The 18,456-nt window shown below is 40.9% G+C and overlaps 1 protein-coding gene and 1 pseudogene across 4 annotated transcripts in view; one reads left to right on the forward strand and one right to left on the reverse strand.

The window, feature by feature from the left end:
* The window catches only part of Kiaa0586 (KIAA0586 ortholog), a 124,921-nt gene that overhangs the window by 16,522 nt on the left and 89,943 nt on the right, over window positions 1–18,456 (reverse strand). The gene's annotated exons all lie outside the window — the stretch shown is intronic.
* LOC103739248 lies at window positions 16,166–17,174 on the forward strand (annotated as a pseudogene).

An 18,456-nucleotide genomic window follows, 5' to 3' on the forward strand; every position in this document is an offset into this window, starting at 1 on the left:
GGGAGGGCAGGGGGGGAGGGGAGGGTTTCTGCTCACTGTACACACGACACCAATGGGAATAAGAGCCAGTCCAAGTTCTACGTTACCATTACCCTGGTAATAGTTCCAAGCTGTGAGGCACAGCTGTACAGGCCTGCCAGCAAGGCCAGCACAGCAGTGCTTTGATAGCGTGGGGCCCTGAAGTGTCAGGATATAGAGAAGGCAGCAGTTGTTGGCTGTGAAAACAGTCTGATACAAACCAGATGGGAACTTACTAGATGGGCAACACAAAGGAAAACAATTGGCTCATTCAACAAAGTCAGGCTCCTGCCCCAGAGAATTCACAGAAGACAGTAACAGTCACCCAGAGTTGATGCAAACAAGAAACAGCCATGTGGATGCAGTTTAAAGAATTGTTTTTCCTCAGACTAAACAAAAGTTTTGATTTCTAATTCTTAGACTCATTCATTGCAGTTTGGTGTACTTTTCTTTCTTTCTTTTGCCAAACACAAATATTTCACTTATAAAATCTATACTTTTGTGACACCACAGAAATATATGAGGACACAGAAACTAATTTTGTGCTGCTTCCTGTAAAGTGCTATGAACATGGGCTAAATTACTTCAGGAAACTGGCATATTTAGAAAAAAGATTGATCATGTTGACACAGTAATTAGAAAATACTCAATGTCATATTTCCAGGACTTCCTAAGTTCTGACTGGTGTTTGTATAAGCAGACTGCACAAAGGGCAGTCCTCCAGAGGCTCTCCAAAGAACTATGCTGCTACCTAATCATTTTTCTGATTTCATAAGTGATATGGTACTATTGCAATTATATTAACAGGAAAAAAGTATCCATGTGCTCCACTTGTCTATTCTGAGCCGACAAGTGGAGCCAACAGTAACAATTAGGCTTTTTTTTTTTTTTTGGTCTTTTTGAGACAAGGTCTCCCTGTCACTCCAGCTGGCCTGGAACTCACTTTGTAGACCAGGCTGGCCTTGAATTCACAGAGATCAGCTTGCCTCTGCCTCCTGAGTGCTGGGTCTAAAAGTGTGTGCCACCACACCTGGCTAACAATTATACTTTAAAAAAATTTTTATCTATATTTATTTTATGTGTATGAGTGTATTGCCTGCATATTGTCATGCAGCGTCCTCAGATCTGAGAGAGGGCATCGGATTCCCTGAAACTGGAGTTACAAACAGTTGTTAGCTGCCACGTGGGTGGTAGGATTCAAACCTGGGTCTTCTGCAAAAACAGTCAGTGCTCTTAACCACTGAGCCAACTCACTAGCCCTGACAAACTTTAAAAAATCTTTTGAAGCCAGGCGTGCGCCTTTAATCCGAGCACTCGGGAGACAGAAGCAAGTGGATCTCTGTGAATTCAAGGCCAGCCTGGTCTACACAGTGAGTTCCAGGACAGCTGCGGCTACAGGGAGACCCTGTTCACAATATGTATTTTTATTGGATTTCTGTGTTTCATACAACACACCTTAATCATATTTAGATTCCCCTCCCCCACTGGATTTCATGCATTCTGTAATCACGTTAAGGCCTGTTGAGTCAAGTTTGTGTCCTCACATGTCCCTCCATGTGAGTCCATCCACTGGAGTCTGGTCACCTATCTAGTGTCACTCCCTTAAAGAAGACCACCTGAATTTATTTTTATTTTATGTGTATGTTTTGCCTATTTTGTGTATATAAGCACACCATGTGTGTGAAATGCCAAGGGGATCAGAAGAGGGTGTGTGAAATGCTCATGGAGACCAGAAGAGGGCATCAGATTCCCTGGAACTGGAGATACAGACAGTTGTTAGCTACCATGTGGGTGCTGGGAACTGAACCCAGAACCTCTGTAAGAACTCTTAACTGCTGAGCCATTTCTCCAGCCCACAATTAGATTTTAAAATCATTTTTGGCAATAATAGTTCCCTTAAATACTTTGCTAGGTATGCATTCCACATATCAAGTATGTATGCCTATCTGTATACATATTATTTGTTTTAATATTATTTTACGTATTATTTAACAGAGCAATTGGTACTCTAGGTTAAATTAATTGAAGAGTTAATTATGATTCCACAGACATTTTCCAAGTACTTAATATCTTTATTATAAAATTTTCCTTTTTCTTAATTGTAAACCTTAGCACAACATGGGCCTCTATATTCATTATCAATTTAATAATACACCCAAGGCTGGATGTAGCTCAGTGATAAAGGGTGTGCTTAGCATGTGCAAAGTGGATTTAATCCCTTCAAACACCAAAAAAGTGAAAACCCAAAGAAAGCCTTAAATCTGTAATCACCATTTTAGGTGACAGTTAAGGAGCCTGTCAGGGAAATGTCATCACATATCCAAAACTATTTTATAATTAAGGGATCCTGTTTGCTTTGAGCGTCTATGGAAAGTCCTTTTCTTAGAAGACATTACGTGTGGAGTTGCGAACACTGCTGCAGTGCACGAGACCCGGTTGAGCTTCCCAGTTTGCATCTGTGGGCTCTGACTCCTCTATCTGAGGAACTGAGGCTGAGCATGTCAGCCATCTCCACCACCTGCTCCACGGCAGCTTGCTTCCTGTACAAGGGAATTCTGAAGTGAACAAACAGAAGTGGAGTAACAATTTGGAGTGTAGCTGACACAGTTCTTTAGTCCTGCCGCAGGTATGTGCCCCTGCCCAGTGCTACACATGTTAAATTAGTGTTGCCTGAATGCTTTGAGTACATTTTAATTATCAAATCCAAAAAACTGATTTCTGCTCATATTATCAGAAGCTAAATGTTCAAGTAAACATATTACTCACTTAAGCCTTACATACAGGAATGAATGTATCACTCATCCATCCATCCATTATGTTTACTACTTTAAAAGTTTTTAACACATAAAGTCAATTCTCTTACCTTGGATATATCAGTAAATGTATTTAAGAATTGGCTTAATTCATGAAAGTTTATTTCATTTCTATAATTTGATTTCATTTCTATAATTAGTCATACTGACAATTATTTACGTACTTCTTATAAAACTTGTGCATTTCTACTTTCATGGGGTACATAAGAATTATGAACCCGATCAACTAACATCAGTAAGCCTCAATTTGAATTCAGATGATAAGGGCCAGACTACATGAGTCTTTTAGGTCACAGTGTGCTTGGATTTAGTCTGGCACAAAAACAAGTCCTTGGTGGGTGTGCTGGATAGCTTTAGTGTCAACTTGACACACCTGGGTAGAGGGAGCCTCAACTGGTGAATTGCCTCCATTGAACTGACCTGTGACCAGGTCTGTGGGGCATCTTCTTGATTGTTGAATGATGTGGGAGGGCCCAGCCCACTGTAGGTGGTGCCACCCCTGGGTAGGTGGGTCTGTGTTACACAAGAAAGCAGGCTGAGCAGGGACCAGGAGAGCAAGCCAGTAAGCAGCGTTCCTCCACAGCCTGTGCTCCAGCTCCAGCCTCCAGGTTCCTGCCCTGAGTTCCTACCTTGGGCTCCCTGATGAACTGTGATCCAGGAGATGTAAGATAAATAAACTCTTTCCTCCCCAAGTTGATAGTGGTCAGAGTGTTTTGTCACAGCAATGAAGAAACAAACTAGAAGAGTAGGTTGAGCAGGGAGTCATGTGATCTGGTGCATATTTTAAAAAACTGTTCTGTTCTAGACGGATAATCAACAGGGGAGCAGAAACAAGAACAGGAAGTCAAACTAAAACTCAGCAGGATAATACTCCTGTTAAAAACTTTATGCCTAAAAAAAAATCAGCTATACAACCACAAAAGGCAAGAAATTTAGCTTAATGCCAAATTGCTGAAAAAATTCTTGGCCAGTTTTATTAGAATACTAAAAAAAACAGTAGTAGGCAACAGCTCTTAACAATTAGTATCAACTCTGAGATAATCAAGAAACTTGATTAAAGCCTCTGAGCCTCAGTTTCCTGAGCACTAACAATAAAAACTTAGTTTTTAGATACTGACAATTTTGCTGTTAAGAATGAGAGCTGAAATATGAGAGTTCATCATCAGCTGTAAAAACATTAGTTTCTCAGTGTAAACTTGGGGCAAGAAGCAGATCAACTGTACTTGACAATGATTGTGTTCTGTCCTAGTGAAACTCTATGTATGATACATTGACTCTCTGAATATGACAGAACTATCAATGAGCTTAGAAACATCACATATGGAACAGTCGAAGGGACATAACATTGAGCCTTTAAGGTTATGATTACTGTCATCAAATATTTGAAAGGTTGCCTCATTGAATGGCTTGTTTCTAATACTCATGAAGCAGAACCAGAAGCATTTAGTGAGAAGTTAGGAAGAGGCAAATGTTAACCTAGAAAGAATAGTTAGCCTTTCTACCCACATGTACAGCAAACGAGTGTGTTCCGGGTGGTGTGAGATGGTCCTCTGTTGGGTCCAATGTCCCTGTTGGTCCCCTTCCTACTTTCTCTGCTTTTAAATTTTAGGAGTGTTCAAGACATTAAAGCCCAGGAGGCTTTTCTCCCCTGTCTACTCAATTCTAAAGAGAACATATCCATGCCCCCAGCTTCAAATAGCATCTATAAAGTCAACGTCCAAATGCTGTGTCCTCCTCAGACTTCACATCTGGAAACACAATATTCATCTGCCCCTTTGTGGTGATACTAATTTTGATCACACTTGTTTTCTTTTTTTGGCAAATAAACTAATTTTCAAGGAGATACTTAAGGCCATGCAAATATCCTGCTTCTCATCAAACTATCACTCTACGTTTAGATTTGTGGTGACTTCTGCCTGATCTCATCTACTATGCAGGCTGAAAAATGCTGACTCTCCAATATTAACAGTTCTACATTTGCTGGTCAACACTTGGCATTCTTCTATAAATTTTTTTCTTATCTGATGTTGAATTTATTTACTAGTTTTTAATCTGTTGTGTTATTCATCATAAGTAAAAGCAAAGTTTTCACCTCTTTGTTTCATAGTATTAAGGTTTTAAACAATATCGGACATACAGCAGTTATTCAAAAATGAACGAAGAGATAGAAAGCTTCTACTGAGGCCCCTGCACTAGATGGGGAACAGGGAGGAGAACATAATCCATTGAATTCAGTGCACATTTACTAAGAATCACCACTTAGGATACAGCAGTGAAAAGCAGGTGGTGCAGAGATTAATGAAACACGGCTACTGATCTCTGAGTTATTTGTTCTCTTGGAAAGAAGGCAGGCTGTGAAAGAATATTCACACAAAGTAGGAAACAAAGCCACATAATGAAGTATACAAGAAGTGGCATCAATGCTTCAAGGACACCAGAATGGACCAAAAACGTCTTGAGACAGTCTGTATTGGAGGCAAGGTAGGAAAGTTAAGTGGAGACACTTGAAGGCATGGGATGGGGCAAAGAAACTTGCATTAAACTAAAAGCAAGCAATAGACTAACAGAAGGGGACACAGATAGGAAGACAGGGTGAAGGGCAGAGTAAGATACCATTATGAACTACACATGGTGACAAGGGACTATAGCAGGCAAGTCACACCTTCCTGAACTCCAGGTAAGTCATCTGGATTCTGACAATTCCAGTCTCATCCCCATCCTGCTGCCTGTTCTTCCCCTTCAAAGCTAAGCATCAGCCTTCATTTCCTGTCCTCTCTCTTGGCCCTTTCTTCCTCTCCACATCACATTACTGCATCTTTTCCTTCTTTTACATCCTCTTTGCACTCACTCTTTCCTTCTCGAAGGTCTGCATCTTTATCTCCTGATACAACAGTTGAAATGAAATGGGCTTAAGTTGCAGCTGAAAATGTTATTTTTATAGAGGGGGAAAAAATATCACAGTTCATTCTCCAACCCAAAAGGAAAAAAAATGAGATTCATGTAGAGTCATCAGAAGTTGATGCTAGAGCAACACTAAATAAATCTGGGGAGCCGACCTCACAAAGCAGAAGCATATATTAAAACAGGAGAAAACAGATTAGTATCAGGAGGAAGGGACTGCTCTAAGGGTTATTTTGAGAGCTAAGATGAATACAAAATTAGTAGTTACTGGGGAAAGGCAACAATCTAGTTCAAGCCCCTTGATCTGGCTGGCAAGTCACATCTTCATTCTGGCAGGAAACAAAACCAGAGACCCTCAAAAGTCAGAGGAATACAGAACAGGATAGGAATCAAAACACACCAAGGAGAAAGGAATCTGAGACCATGAAAACAGCAAGGGTGCTATGGCTCAGATGCGCCAGAAATTCGTTTGAAATTTTATCTCCATTGTAAAATATTAGGGGGTAGAACATTAACCCAACTATGTTTATGGAGGGAAGCACCTCTGAGAGATAATTAAGGTTAAATGAGGCCATGAAATATGTGGCTTCATAAGAGGAGGAGGTAAGACTGGACCTAGACCTAGGATGCTTTGTCTGGTCACAGCCAATGCCAGGTCACCTTGCAACGCTGCAGTCCTCATCAGCAATAAGGACCTTACCACATATGGCCACTTATTCTTTAAGGTCTCACCCCTAAGAACTGTGGGCTGAATAAACCTTTGGTCTTTATATGTTGGTTAGTCTGTTAAAGTGTGAGGAACTCCGTGTTCAGACACTAACAAGCAACACATAGTGGCTGACTCTGCAAGCATAATAAATCCCTATCACTTCTTTGTTCTGATTCTGAATTAAAATAATCAAGCTTCTCAATTTCTAGTATGTGAGCAAAAAGGGAGATCTGGGTCCATAGAATAATCAACTGCTATCCTGCCTGAAACAGTCTATTTAATTTTTATTTTACTTATATAAAGCTAAAATCACTAAAACATTTAATAAACAATTACGTTGATTAGAACAGCACTTGTATTACATTAACCTGCAATTACAGTTAATTTTATTTGGAGGAGAGCTGTGTTGCATAATAAAGATCTTGTTAAACTAGAAGATTAGATGCTATCAGTAGAGACAGTGATGACCTTTGGTTCTGCTGAACAGAAGATGGTTCCTCTGCTCCAAACAATTAACTATTTACTTCATTAATAGCAAAATATAAAGCAGCTATCAAATCTACATAGTTCCTTCACTGATTATTACTTTCTAAAGTTATTTTGATGGGCTGCCAAGATGGCCCAGCAGGTAAAGGTGCTTACTGCCAAGACTGACAACCTGAGTTCATTCCCCAGGACCCACACAGTAGAAGGAGAGAACTGCAAGTTGTCCTCTGGCCTCCACAGAAGTGCATATGCACACACGCACAAGACACACACACTAAAAATATACAGTCTATTGGGGGGGGCTGGAGAGATGGCTCAGTGGTTAAGAACACTGGCTGTTCTTGCAGAAGACCCAGGTTCGTATCCTAGCACCCATATGGCAGCTAACAACTGTCCATAACTCCAGTCCTAGAGGATCCGACAGCCTCTTCTGTCCTCTGCAGGCATTACATGACACGGGTACACTTGCCTACATGCAGGCATAACACTCATACACATAAAATAATAAATATCATTCTCATCCCTTTTTACCACCTAGAAGCAGGTGCCTTTTTGTTCTCTCTCTCTAGATCTGAAGCACTTGCACAGTACCTTTACACAATAGGAAAGCTAAAAAGCGTTGACCTAAGAATAAATGTAGAGTATTACTTGGCTATTAAAAGGGAATACAGTATTAGCTGCTACAAGATGTACAGACCTTAAAAACATTACAAAAGTGAAAGAAGCTACGCACAGAAGCCACACATCTACAATTCTATTGCATGAAATGCCCAGAACAAACAAACCCCTTACATAAAGTATATCAGTTGTCAGGACTGGAGGAGAGATGGGGAATGTTAAAGGATATACGTTTATCTGTAGAATAAATAACACATTGAGTGTGATGTTTCTACAATTTTCTGAATTTAATAAAAACCACAGAACTAACCTTTTTATAAACAGTGCTGGAATCAAATCCAGGACTTAAACAAGACCTCTACCACTGAGTCACATCTCTAGTGCTTGCCTTTTAAAAAAAAACAAAAAACGCTTCACTACAGTAGCCCATCCTGGCCTCAAACTCATGATCCTCCTGCCTCCACATTCTAAGCACTAGGGTACCAGACATGCATTGCTGTGCAGTTTGCCTACTTTTTAAAAGGAAGAATTTGGCAGTATGTGAATTATCTCTCAATTCTTTTTTAGTGACTGAATGAATGCCTACAACACTTTTCTGTTATCTAGCGTTCAAAAAGATTGCTCACAAAGTAACATGCAGCTGGACTTAACTTTCCCCATTCTGGATGTATGGGGGAGGGGGGCATGCATGCCTCGGCATGTGTATGGAGGTCTGAGGACATCTTTGTAGTCAGTTACCTCTTTCCAACTTTACATGGGTACTGAGGAAATCAAACTCAGGTCACCAGGCTTGCAGAGCAAGCATCTTTACTTGTTGAGCCATCTTGCCGGCCCCAGCTTTCCTCATTCTTAATCATTTTGGTTTCTCCTACCTTCTGCTAAACAAATGTGACAATTTATATGAATACCGAAAAAGAGATGGCAGGACTTTTAGAGAAGCAAGACCAAATGACTTTAGATTACCCCACCATGCGTGTCTATACCAGGATCTACATTCAAAAGTACCCACAATTGGGGAAATCATCTAATTTTCTTTCTTTCCTTCTTCATATCTTCTTTGCATCTTTCCAATAAATAATAGAATTAAATGTGAATTTGGGGTCCACAGCAAATGATGCAGTCATTAAGTTCAATGCAGAGAGCACTTAGTGATCATGACCGTGTAGGAGAAACAGTGTTACTCGAAAGCAAGCTCCTATGTACCAAACAACATGTCTTCAGAAACAACCATCTTCCTTATCACTTACCCTGAAATTTTAAATAATCAGTTTGGGGAGCTCAGAGATGACCAAAGCAGTCTTGCCAACTAACCGTCAGGTCACATGATAAATATTTATTAAATCCTTACTCAAAATATGGTATAAAACAAGACAAAAAAGCATCATCTTTGCAATCTTTTACCCATTTAAAAAACTGGATTGTGGGCTGGGTATGGTGGCACACGCCTTTAATCCCAGCACTGGGGAGGCAGAGGCAGGCAGATCTCTGAGTTCAAGGCCAGCTGGGACTACAGGGAGACCCTGCTTCAAAAACAAAACAAAAAACTGGATTGCTTGTTTTGTTTTCCTACTACTGAGTTTGCAGATATGGACTTGAATCATTCATTTTCTAAATTGTGTGCTTTGGGAAAATTAGTCAACCTCATGAACTTGTAAAACAGAAATAAAATTCCTCACTCTTGTAAAACAGAAATAAAATTACCTGTATGATAGCATTTTGAGGACTAAATGAAATAATAACTTAGAGCTCCTAGCAAGCCTTCGGCAAATGGAAACTATTGTTGAGATTATGATTATATTCAGGGCAGAAAAGAGGTGGGGAGTGGTGGCTTAATGAGAGGCTCCCCAAAGCGCAGACTGATTGCTGCTGATGAGCAGTCTATAAGCATGTAAACGTGAGGAGACAGGACAGCTATGTACAAGGGTGCTGAGGAAGTGGGGCGGGCCAAGGGGCTGGATGAATGCTTGTTTTATTGATCTGAGGTGATTACACACAGGAGTGAAAGTGCCAGAAAACACATGAATTTCAGCCTGGCAATTCTTTCCTTTCTGAAACTGAAAAAACATGTATTTTACAACTCAAGTTTCCATTAGGCACTTCATATTTATTAGCATACATAATATCACTTTTGTTTCTGGTCAGCTGCTATTATTAATTTTTGAGACAGAATGCTGTGTAGCCCAGGTGGCCTAGAACTCACTATGTAGGCAAGGCTGGCCTAAACATCTGACCCCCCCCCCGCCTCTCCCTCCCAAGTGCTGGGACTACAGGCATGTGCCCCCACTGCCCAGCAGATTAGCAGCTTTTAATTGCAAAGGATAAATGCTACACACTTAATTTGAATGAAATTTATTTTGAAATAAACCTCTAAAATCCTAATTTATATTATATTAAAAATACAATGTACTGAAGATATATTAAACTATCTCCTCCTGAAGTGTTAAGTAAAATTAGCATAATAGACACAATATACTGTGTCACATTTACATATTTTTAACAACAAAACTTTTCATAACTTCCCAAATACACTTTTAGAACAAGTTTAGAAACTTCATAATGGGAAAAATTCCATGAGTCCAGTAATATGTACTTAAATACTATTGGGATAATTTATGACAAGTAAGATTCACCTGTGATAAGTTCATAGACTTCTATAACCACTACCTCAGGCAAAGTATTAAAATTTCAGCGAGCCAGAGAGATAGCTCAAGTTAAGAGCACTGGTTGCCCTTGCAGAGAATCCAAGTTCAATTCCCAGCACCCACATGGCAACTAACTCCATAACCCCATAACTCCAGTTCAAGGGGATCCGATGCCCTCTTCTGACCTCCGCAGGCATTGCACAACATGGGTGCACCTACCTACATGCAAGCAATACACTCATACACATAAAATAGAAAATATTTTTTAAAAAACATATAAGCCATTTCTATCACCCATAAAGTTCTCTCCTGCCACTTGCAGTCAAACTCCCTTCCTAGTTTAGTACTGATTAGTTTCTCCATCACTGGTTGTCTTTTAGCGGGTGTTATATAGGCTAGTTTCTGGTGTAGTGGTTTTGACATTTGCCTCACACAAGATGCTATGAACAGGATACACAGTGTGTAGCCTTTTGAATCTGTCCTATAAAAAGCCAAGTTTCTTTGGATTGCTGTATGGGCACCAGAAGCTCATTCCTTTAGCTCCATTGTGTGGATATGTCAAGAACTATGGAAGGACATTCTGGTGGATTCCAATTTTGATCATCATAAATGAAATTGCCAAAAAAAAAAAAAAAAGAATTTTCATTTATCTAGAGTAAATAGCCAGGAAATGGATTACTAGGTGTCCTGAATAGCTTTAGTGTCAACTTGACACGCCTGGGTAGAGGGAGCCTCAATTGGTGAATTGTCTCCATTGGACTGGCCTGTGGCCATGTCTGTGGGGCATCTTCTTGATTATTGAGTGATTATGAGAGGGCCCAGTCTTGGGCAGGTGGGCCTATGTTGTATAAGAAAGCAGGCTGAGCCAGGCACGGTGGCGCATGCCTTTAATCCCAGCACTCGGGAGGCAGAGGCAGGCGGATCTCTGTGAGTTCAAGGCCAGCCTGGTCTACATAATGAGTTCCAGGACAACAGCTGGGGATAGAGGGAGACCCTGTCTCAGAAAGACTGAAAAAAAAAAAAAAAAAAAAAAAGCAGGTTGACCAGGCCCAGGGGCACAAGCCGGTAAGCAGCATTCCTCCATGGTCTGTGCTTCATCTCCTGCCTCCAGGTTCCTGGCCTGAGTTCCTACCTTGGGCTCCCTCAGGGATGAACTATGACCAGGAGATGTAAGCTAAATAAACCTCCCCAAGTTGGTATTGGTCAGAGTGTTTTGTCACAGCAACAAAGAAACAAACTAGAACACTGGGTTATATGGTAAATTTATATGCCATATCTCTGTTTCTTCACTGCTATGACAAATGACTCTGACACTACCAACTTGGGGAGGAAAGGGCTTATTTATCTTACATCTCCCATATCATAGTTCATCAGGGAGCCCAAGGAAGGAACTCAGGGCAGGAACCTGGAGGCAGGAGCTAGAGCACAGGCCATGGAAGAACACTGCTTATTGGCTTGTTCCCCTGGCCCCTGCTCAGCCTGCTTGCTTATATAACACAGGCCCACCTGCCCAGGGGTGGCACCACCCACAGTGGGCTGGGCCTTCCCACATCACTCAACAATCAAGAAGATATCCCAAAGACACGGCCACAGGCCAGTTCAATGGAGGCAACTCCCCAGTTGAGGCTCCCTCAACCCAGGTGTGTCAAGTTAACACTAAAGATATCTAGCACATGTCATTTTGTGGTTTGTCTTTTTGAGGCAAGATCTCCCTGTAGGTCCAGCTGGCCTGAAATTCACTATGGAGACCAAGCTGACCTCTATCTCACAGAGCTCCACCTGCCTCTGCCTCTTGAGTTTTGGGACTAAAGGTGTGCACCACTATGCCTAGCTTATATGTAGTTTTTTAAAAAATATATTATTTTTTTTATTTTGTGTGTATGAGTGTATTGCCTGCACATACATAAGTGCAATGCCTGCGGAGGTCAGAAGTAGGTTTCAGATCCTCTGGAACTGGAGTTATGAACAGTTGTTAGCCACCATGTGGGTGCTGGGAACTGAATCCAGGTCCTCCACAAGAGCAGACAGTGCTCTTAACCACTGAGTCATCTCTCCAGCCCCTTATAGTTTTTTTTTTGTTATTTTTATTTTTTATATTTTATGTGTATGCATGTATTGCCTGCATGTAGGTAAGTGCACCTGTGTCGTGCAATGCCCACGGAGGACAGAAGAGACTGTCGGATCCCCTGGAACTGGAGTTATGGACAGTTGTTAGCTGCCATGTGGGTGCTGGGATTCAAACCAGGTCTTCTGCGAGAACCACTGAGCCATCTCTCCAGCCCCTATAGTTTTATAAGAAAATGCTAAATTGCTTTTCAAAATGGCTGCCAACATTTCCTTTCTCACCAGCAATGTACCAGAATTAGAGTTGCACTATGTGATGGGTAATCTTGGTTGTCACCTTGACTGGGTTTGGACTCAACTAAGATATGTGCTTGTGGGTGCATCTGTAAGGATATTTCCTGGAAGGACTGACTGATGTGGGAAGACCCTGCCCCAGAGTAGTGGCACCTTCCAGCGGTGGCCCAAATATAAAGAGGGCCGTTGCACCTGTTTGCTTTCACCTCCAGCTGGTGAGTGCACCTTCCATGTTGCTGCAGCCATCCCTCAATGACAATGAACCCAGTGTCTGCAGACCCTCAGCAGGGACTGAAGCCCAGTGGATCTCCAGGAATCCTCCAGGCCTTTAGTGCCAGATTTAGAATGTGGAGGCAACCAGTCTTGTGGACTGAGCAGCTACAAAGTTCTCAGCCACTGGGCTAACAAGACCATATTGTATAGGCCAATATGATAATCCTCTTTTAATATATATTCATTATATCAGTTCTGGTGCTATACAGAACAGTACTACACACTGTGCTTGAGTTCTGTAAAATTCTTTGATGTACATGTGGTTTGATATCCGTTGTTATTCCTTTAACATTACTAAGTATTTCCTCAAAATACTTCCACTTTATTTATCTTCCTGTTGGGATGCCAGTTCAATGACATATTTAGTGCCACTTCATAGTTCTTGGATGCTTAGATTCTCTTTTCAGTTTTTGTGTTTCATCTTCTATTGATTATTTTCAAGATGATTGATTCCTTGGCTATGCTGCGTCTACTGATGAGATCACTGACATCCTTCATGACTCACCTATTCTCTGGCTGGAATGTTTCTAGTGGATTCTTAATTTCCATGTCTCTGCCCAAATTTTCATCTGTGTCCATGCACATTTTGTCAACTTTTTCTAGTTAACACACAGCCACCACGGTTATTTTAAATCCCCCATTGGGTAGTTTCAACACCTGCATTATGTCTGATTCTTGTTCTATTGATTGCTTTGTCTTTTTTTTTAACTTATTTACATTTATTTTATGTATATGAGTGTTTTGTCTGAATGTAAGTGTACCACATATGTGCAATACCCACAAAAGCCAGAAGAGGGCATCAGATCCCCTGGAACTGGAGTTAAGGACAGTTGTCAGCCATTATGTGGGTGCTGGAAACTGAACCTGGTCTTCTGCAAAAGCAGCCAGTGTTCTTAACTGCTGAGCCATCTCTCCAGCTGCTGCTTTGTCGCTTAAGAGTAGCTTATGCCAGGTGTATTAGCATGTGTCTGTAGTCCAACCTATTCAGGAGGCTGGGACAGGTGGCTTGCCGAGATCCTGCTAAGGGTTATCCTACACAACACAATGAGACTTTATCTAATTAAAAGAAACTAACAAAAGGTGGGTTATTTTCTTGCTTTCTGCCTCATTTTATTTCTACCAATTGCCAGACGTTGTGTATAAGGCAAGAGAGACAGAGATTAGTAATAACTATGTCTGGAAATGAAAATACTTCTCTAGCGGATGTGAGGGGCTGAGTCAATCACAAGCTATGAACACTAAGCTGGCTTTGGATTTTGTTCTGCACTGCAAACTCCACTGTTTCGAATGTTTTCCTCCATATTCTCATTCAGCTGTCAGCCTTTGCCCCTCCACTGTACACATGCCAACCTTGTGGCAGGGGTTCTGAGGAACTGTTGGTGCTTCTTACTCATGATGGGAAATGGGAAGGGGACCCTGCTCCAATATCAGACCCAGGCAGATCCTGTATGCTTAGGTCCATGGTAGGACTTTTCAGAGGCGCTGCTTCTCCTCCCACTGGCAGACACATTGGCCTTGACTTTTTAGTAGAATTGTGTGCAGGGGTGTTTCCCAACCCTCCCCAGCAACAGAAGACTTCTAATGTGCTGCTTTAAAACTGTGGTATTTCTGATGTATTATATTAAGTTGTGGGCCCAAGACTATTTCCTTCCTCTCTCCAGGAACGGATTAAGTATATTTCTTACCTTCCCCTTCTAGCTTCCATGAGCCTTCACCTATGCCTTGGATATGACGGATGTACTGCCCTTGCTTAGTGGCTTAAGGCTTTTGTTCTTACAGTTGATGGATCAGCATAAGTCATCCTGGTTTTTTGGCAGTGACAGTCATTCCCCCTGTAGTCCTACAGGCCAGTGAGGAAGACTTGTTCCAATCCCCCACCCTCCCTCAATCTTCTCTAGAGATTGGTAGAGAAGCCTACAGTGGTTGTGAACTCCCCCTATATCTAAGACTGCCAAGGATCCTAGATAACACTTGCCATTAGCAGCCTACCAAAGTTATCCAACTACTTCTTTGTGTTCAGTTGGTGGCATCTGAACAGGTTAGTCTGCCTGTGTGGCAGAGTTGTACCCCTCTCTTTTTGGAGCAGCCTTTCTTCAGACTTTAGGTTACATAGCTACTCTCATCACAAGCTCTGATGAGTTCAAAAGTTATGACTTGAACAACTGAAATGTTTATCTGACATTTTATTCTAGTTAGGATGAAAGTGATGCTTTTTTCTACTTTCCTCATCCTAGGGAGAAACAAAACTTCCCAATTCAGTAACATTTCAAAGTGAATGTCTCTATTATTAATAATAGCACAGATTTTTAGAAGATACATATACATAGACAATGCTACTATGCACTTCAAAGTAAAATACAAAACTCTCCTCACCCCTAAACTAGCCATAACTGATGATTCAGGTATTCTTAGAAGCAATCACTTGCCAGAAAAGATGTAGTTTTGATTCCCTTGTGATAGGGTGAATGTTCTTGTCTTCAAGGACTCTGCGTCTAAGACTGAATTCCTTCAAGGTCACCCAAAGTCCTGAGAGTCAAGGAATTTTGGCACTCTTAACTTCTATTCTCTGAAACGTTTGGCAGTGTCTCAGAATTTCATCAGAGAGATGAAAAAGCCCAAGAATTATACAAGAAAAAAAAAAATCCTAACTGACTATGTGGGCCAAGGCAATCCTATTCATTCAAGAAATATTCCATATACAGATATATATCAATTGTCCAGAGAAAGATTTCCTATCATGCAAATGCCCTATTTATAGCTCACTGGGTTTTTATTTGTCTTAGTCAAGGCTAAAAGAGGTCTATTCTCCAAATTTTTCTATTAGATGTAAAATTAAATGGAAATTACTTAAACATATTAAGCTAATCTGTGGTAAACTTTTTAAATAAAATTTTCTCCCAGGGCTGGAGAGATGGCTCAGCAGTAAAGAACACTAGCTGCTCTTACAGAGGACCTTGGTTTGGTTCCCAGCATCCACAGGGCAGCTAACACATTCATGCACATACTTTTTTTTTTTTTTTTTTTTTTTTTTTTTTTTTTTTTTGTTTTTGTTTTTTGTCTTTCTGAGACAGGGTCTCCCTGTAGCCCTACCTGGCCTGGATTCACTATGGAGACCAGGCTGGCCTTGAACTCACAGAGTTCCGCCGGCCTCTGCCTCCCGAGTGCTGGGATTAAAGGCATGTGCCACCATGCCCAGCCACATACATTTAAAAAAATAAAATAAAAGATATTGAACTCGGGTTGGAAGAGGCGAGTCTGGTCTCAAAATGGAGGTAAAACCGCCACCTGGTCACCCAACCTGACTCCTGCCTTCGCCACTGCAAAAGCTGTTTATTGGTGGTCTGAGCTTTGAACTACAGATGATAGTTTAAGAGAACACTTTGAAAAATGGGGCACACTTACAGATTGTGTGGTAATGCGAGACCCCCAATCAAAATGTTCCAGGGGCTTTGGCTTTGTGACTTACTCTTGTGATGAAGAGGTAGATGCAGCAGTGTGTTTGACCACACAAAGTTGATGGGCGTGTAGTGGAACCAAAGGGAGCTGTTTCTCAAGAGGATTCTGTAAAGCCTGGTGCCCATTTAACAGTGAAGAAAATTTTTGTTGGTGGTATTAAAGAAGATATAGAAGAATATAATTTGAGAGATTACTTTGAGAAATATGGAAAGAGTGAAATCACAGAAGTTATGGAAGACAGGCAGAGTGGAAAAAAGAGGATTTGCTTTTGTGACTTTTGATGATCATGATACAGTTGATAAAACTGCTGTTCAGAAATACCACATTATTAATAGGCATAATTGTGAAGTGAAAGAGGTCCTTTCTAAACAAGAGATGCAGTCTGCTGGATCACAAAGAGGTCGAGGAGGTGGGTCTGGTAACATTATGGGCCGTGGTAGAAACTTTGGAGGTGGTGGAGGTAATTTTGGTCATGGTGGAAACTTTGGTGGAAGAAGAGGCTATGGTGGTGGAGGTGAGGGCAGCAGAGGCAGTTATGGAGGCGGTGATGGTAGATATAATGGATTTGGAGATGATGGTGGCAACTTGGTGTGGTCCTGTTTACAGCAGTAGAGGAGGCTATGGTGGGGGGTGGACCAGGATATGGAAACCAAGGTGGTAGATGTGGTGGTGGTGGAGGAGGATATGATTGATGGCTACAAGGAAGGCAAAAATTTTGTTGGTGGTAACAATGGTGGTGGTGGGAACTATAATGATTTTGGAAATTACAATGGACAACAGCAATCAAATTATGGACCCATGAAGGGGGGCAGTTTTGGTGGAAGAAGCTTAGGCAGTCCCTATGGTGGTGGCTATGGATCTGGAGGTGGAAGTGGTGGATATGGTAGCAGGTGGTTTTAAAAACAGCAGAAAAGGGCTACAGTTCTTAGCAGGAAAGAGAGTGAGGAGTTGCCAGGAAAGCTGCAGGTTACTTTGAGGCAGTCGTCCCAAATGCACTAGAGGAACTGTAAAAATCTGCCACAGAAGGAACGATGATCCCTAGTCAGAAGAGTTACTGCAGCTTAAACAGGAAACCATTCTTGATCAGGACTGTCATAACCAGTGTTTGCAAAAGTGTAGCTATTGACTAATTCAATGTAGTGTCAATTAGATGTACATGCCTGAGGTCTTTTATCTGTTGTAGCTTTGTCCTTTTCTTTTCTTTACATTAGATATATTGCCCTGTAAATTGTGGTAGTGGTACCAGGTGTAAAAAATTAAGGAATTTTAACTTTAAAAATAAATAAATAAATAAATAAATAAATAAATAAAATCTTAAAAAAAAAAAAACTTCCTCCAATTATCTAACACCTTGGTTTCTCTTATTTTTCTTAATGACTTTTGTTGACTTCTTAAATGCCAGTTGGCCAGCACTGAAGGGTGCTGCTGTAAGGCAACAAAAACATAACTATTGCTGATAGTCATGCATATGAAACTGAAAACAATGTCATACTACCAGAGATAGTGACTCAAAATCTTACCACAGATACTTTCCATTGGTGAAGAAAATGATTGTCTATTATAGACAAGGTCCCTCAAGAAAACAACATTCATTTATAATTTAAGACATTATTAAAAAAAAAACAAACGACTAAACTAAGTGAACACTGTACTGTACTGACCATGAATGGCCACAGTGCTCAGTAGGACATCAAGTGAACCTTATCTTAGGAACATTTATTTGCTCATATCTATATATTGCCATGATTTTTGTTTTTCAAACAGGGTCTCCCTGTAACCCCCACTGGCTTGGAACTCACTATGTAGACGAGGCTAGCCTCTATCTCACAGAATTCCATCTGCCTCTGCCTCCCAAGTGTTGGATGCTATGACCAATTTTTAAATCCCCATCAGTAGAGTTTTATAGGCAACATTTTATGTTACTCATTTTTGAAACAGGGTCTTGTTATATGGTCAAGGCTAGCCTAAAATTATTTATGTAGCCCAGGCTGGCCTTGAATTTAACTTACTGTAAGGTGAATCTTCATTAGATTCTAAAATGTAATTTTTAACATTAATTTTAAATGATTAGGTTAAAAAAAAATAGTGAATGGGCTGGAGAGATGGCTCAGCAGTTAAGAACACTGACTGTTCTTGCAGAAGACCCTGGTTCAAATCCCAGCACCCACATGGCAGCTAACAA

The sequence above is a fragment of the Nannospalax galili genome, unplaced genomic scaffold (assembly GCF_000622305.1).
Source record: "Nannospalax galili isolate Female #2095 unplaced genomic scaffold, S.galili_v1.0 scaffold336, whole genome shotgun sequence".
Classification (NCBI taxonomy): domain Eukaryota; kingdom Metazoa; phylum Chordata; class Mammalia; order Rodentia; family Spalacidae; genus Nannospalax; species Nannospalax galili.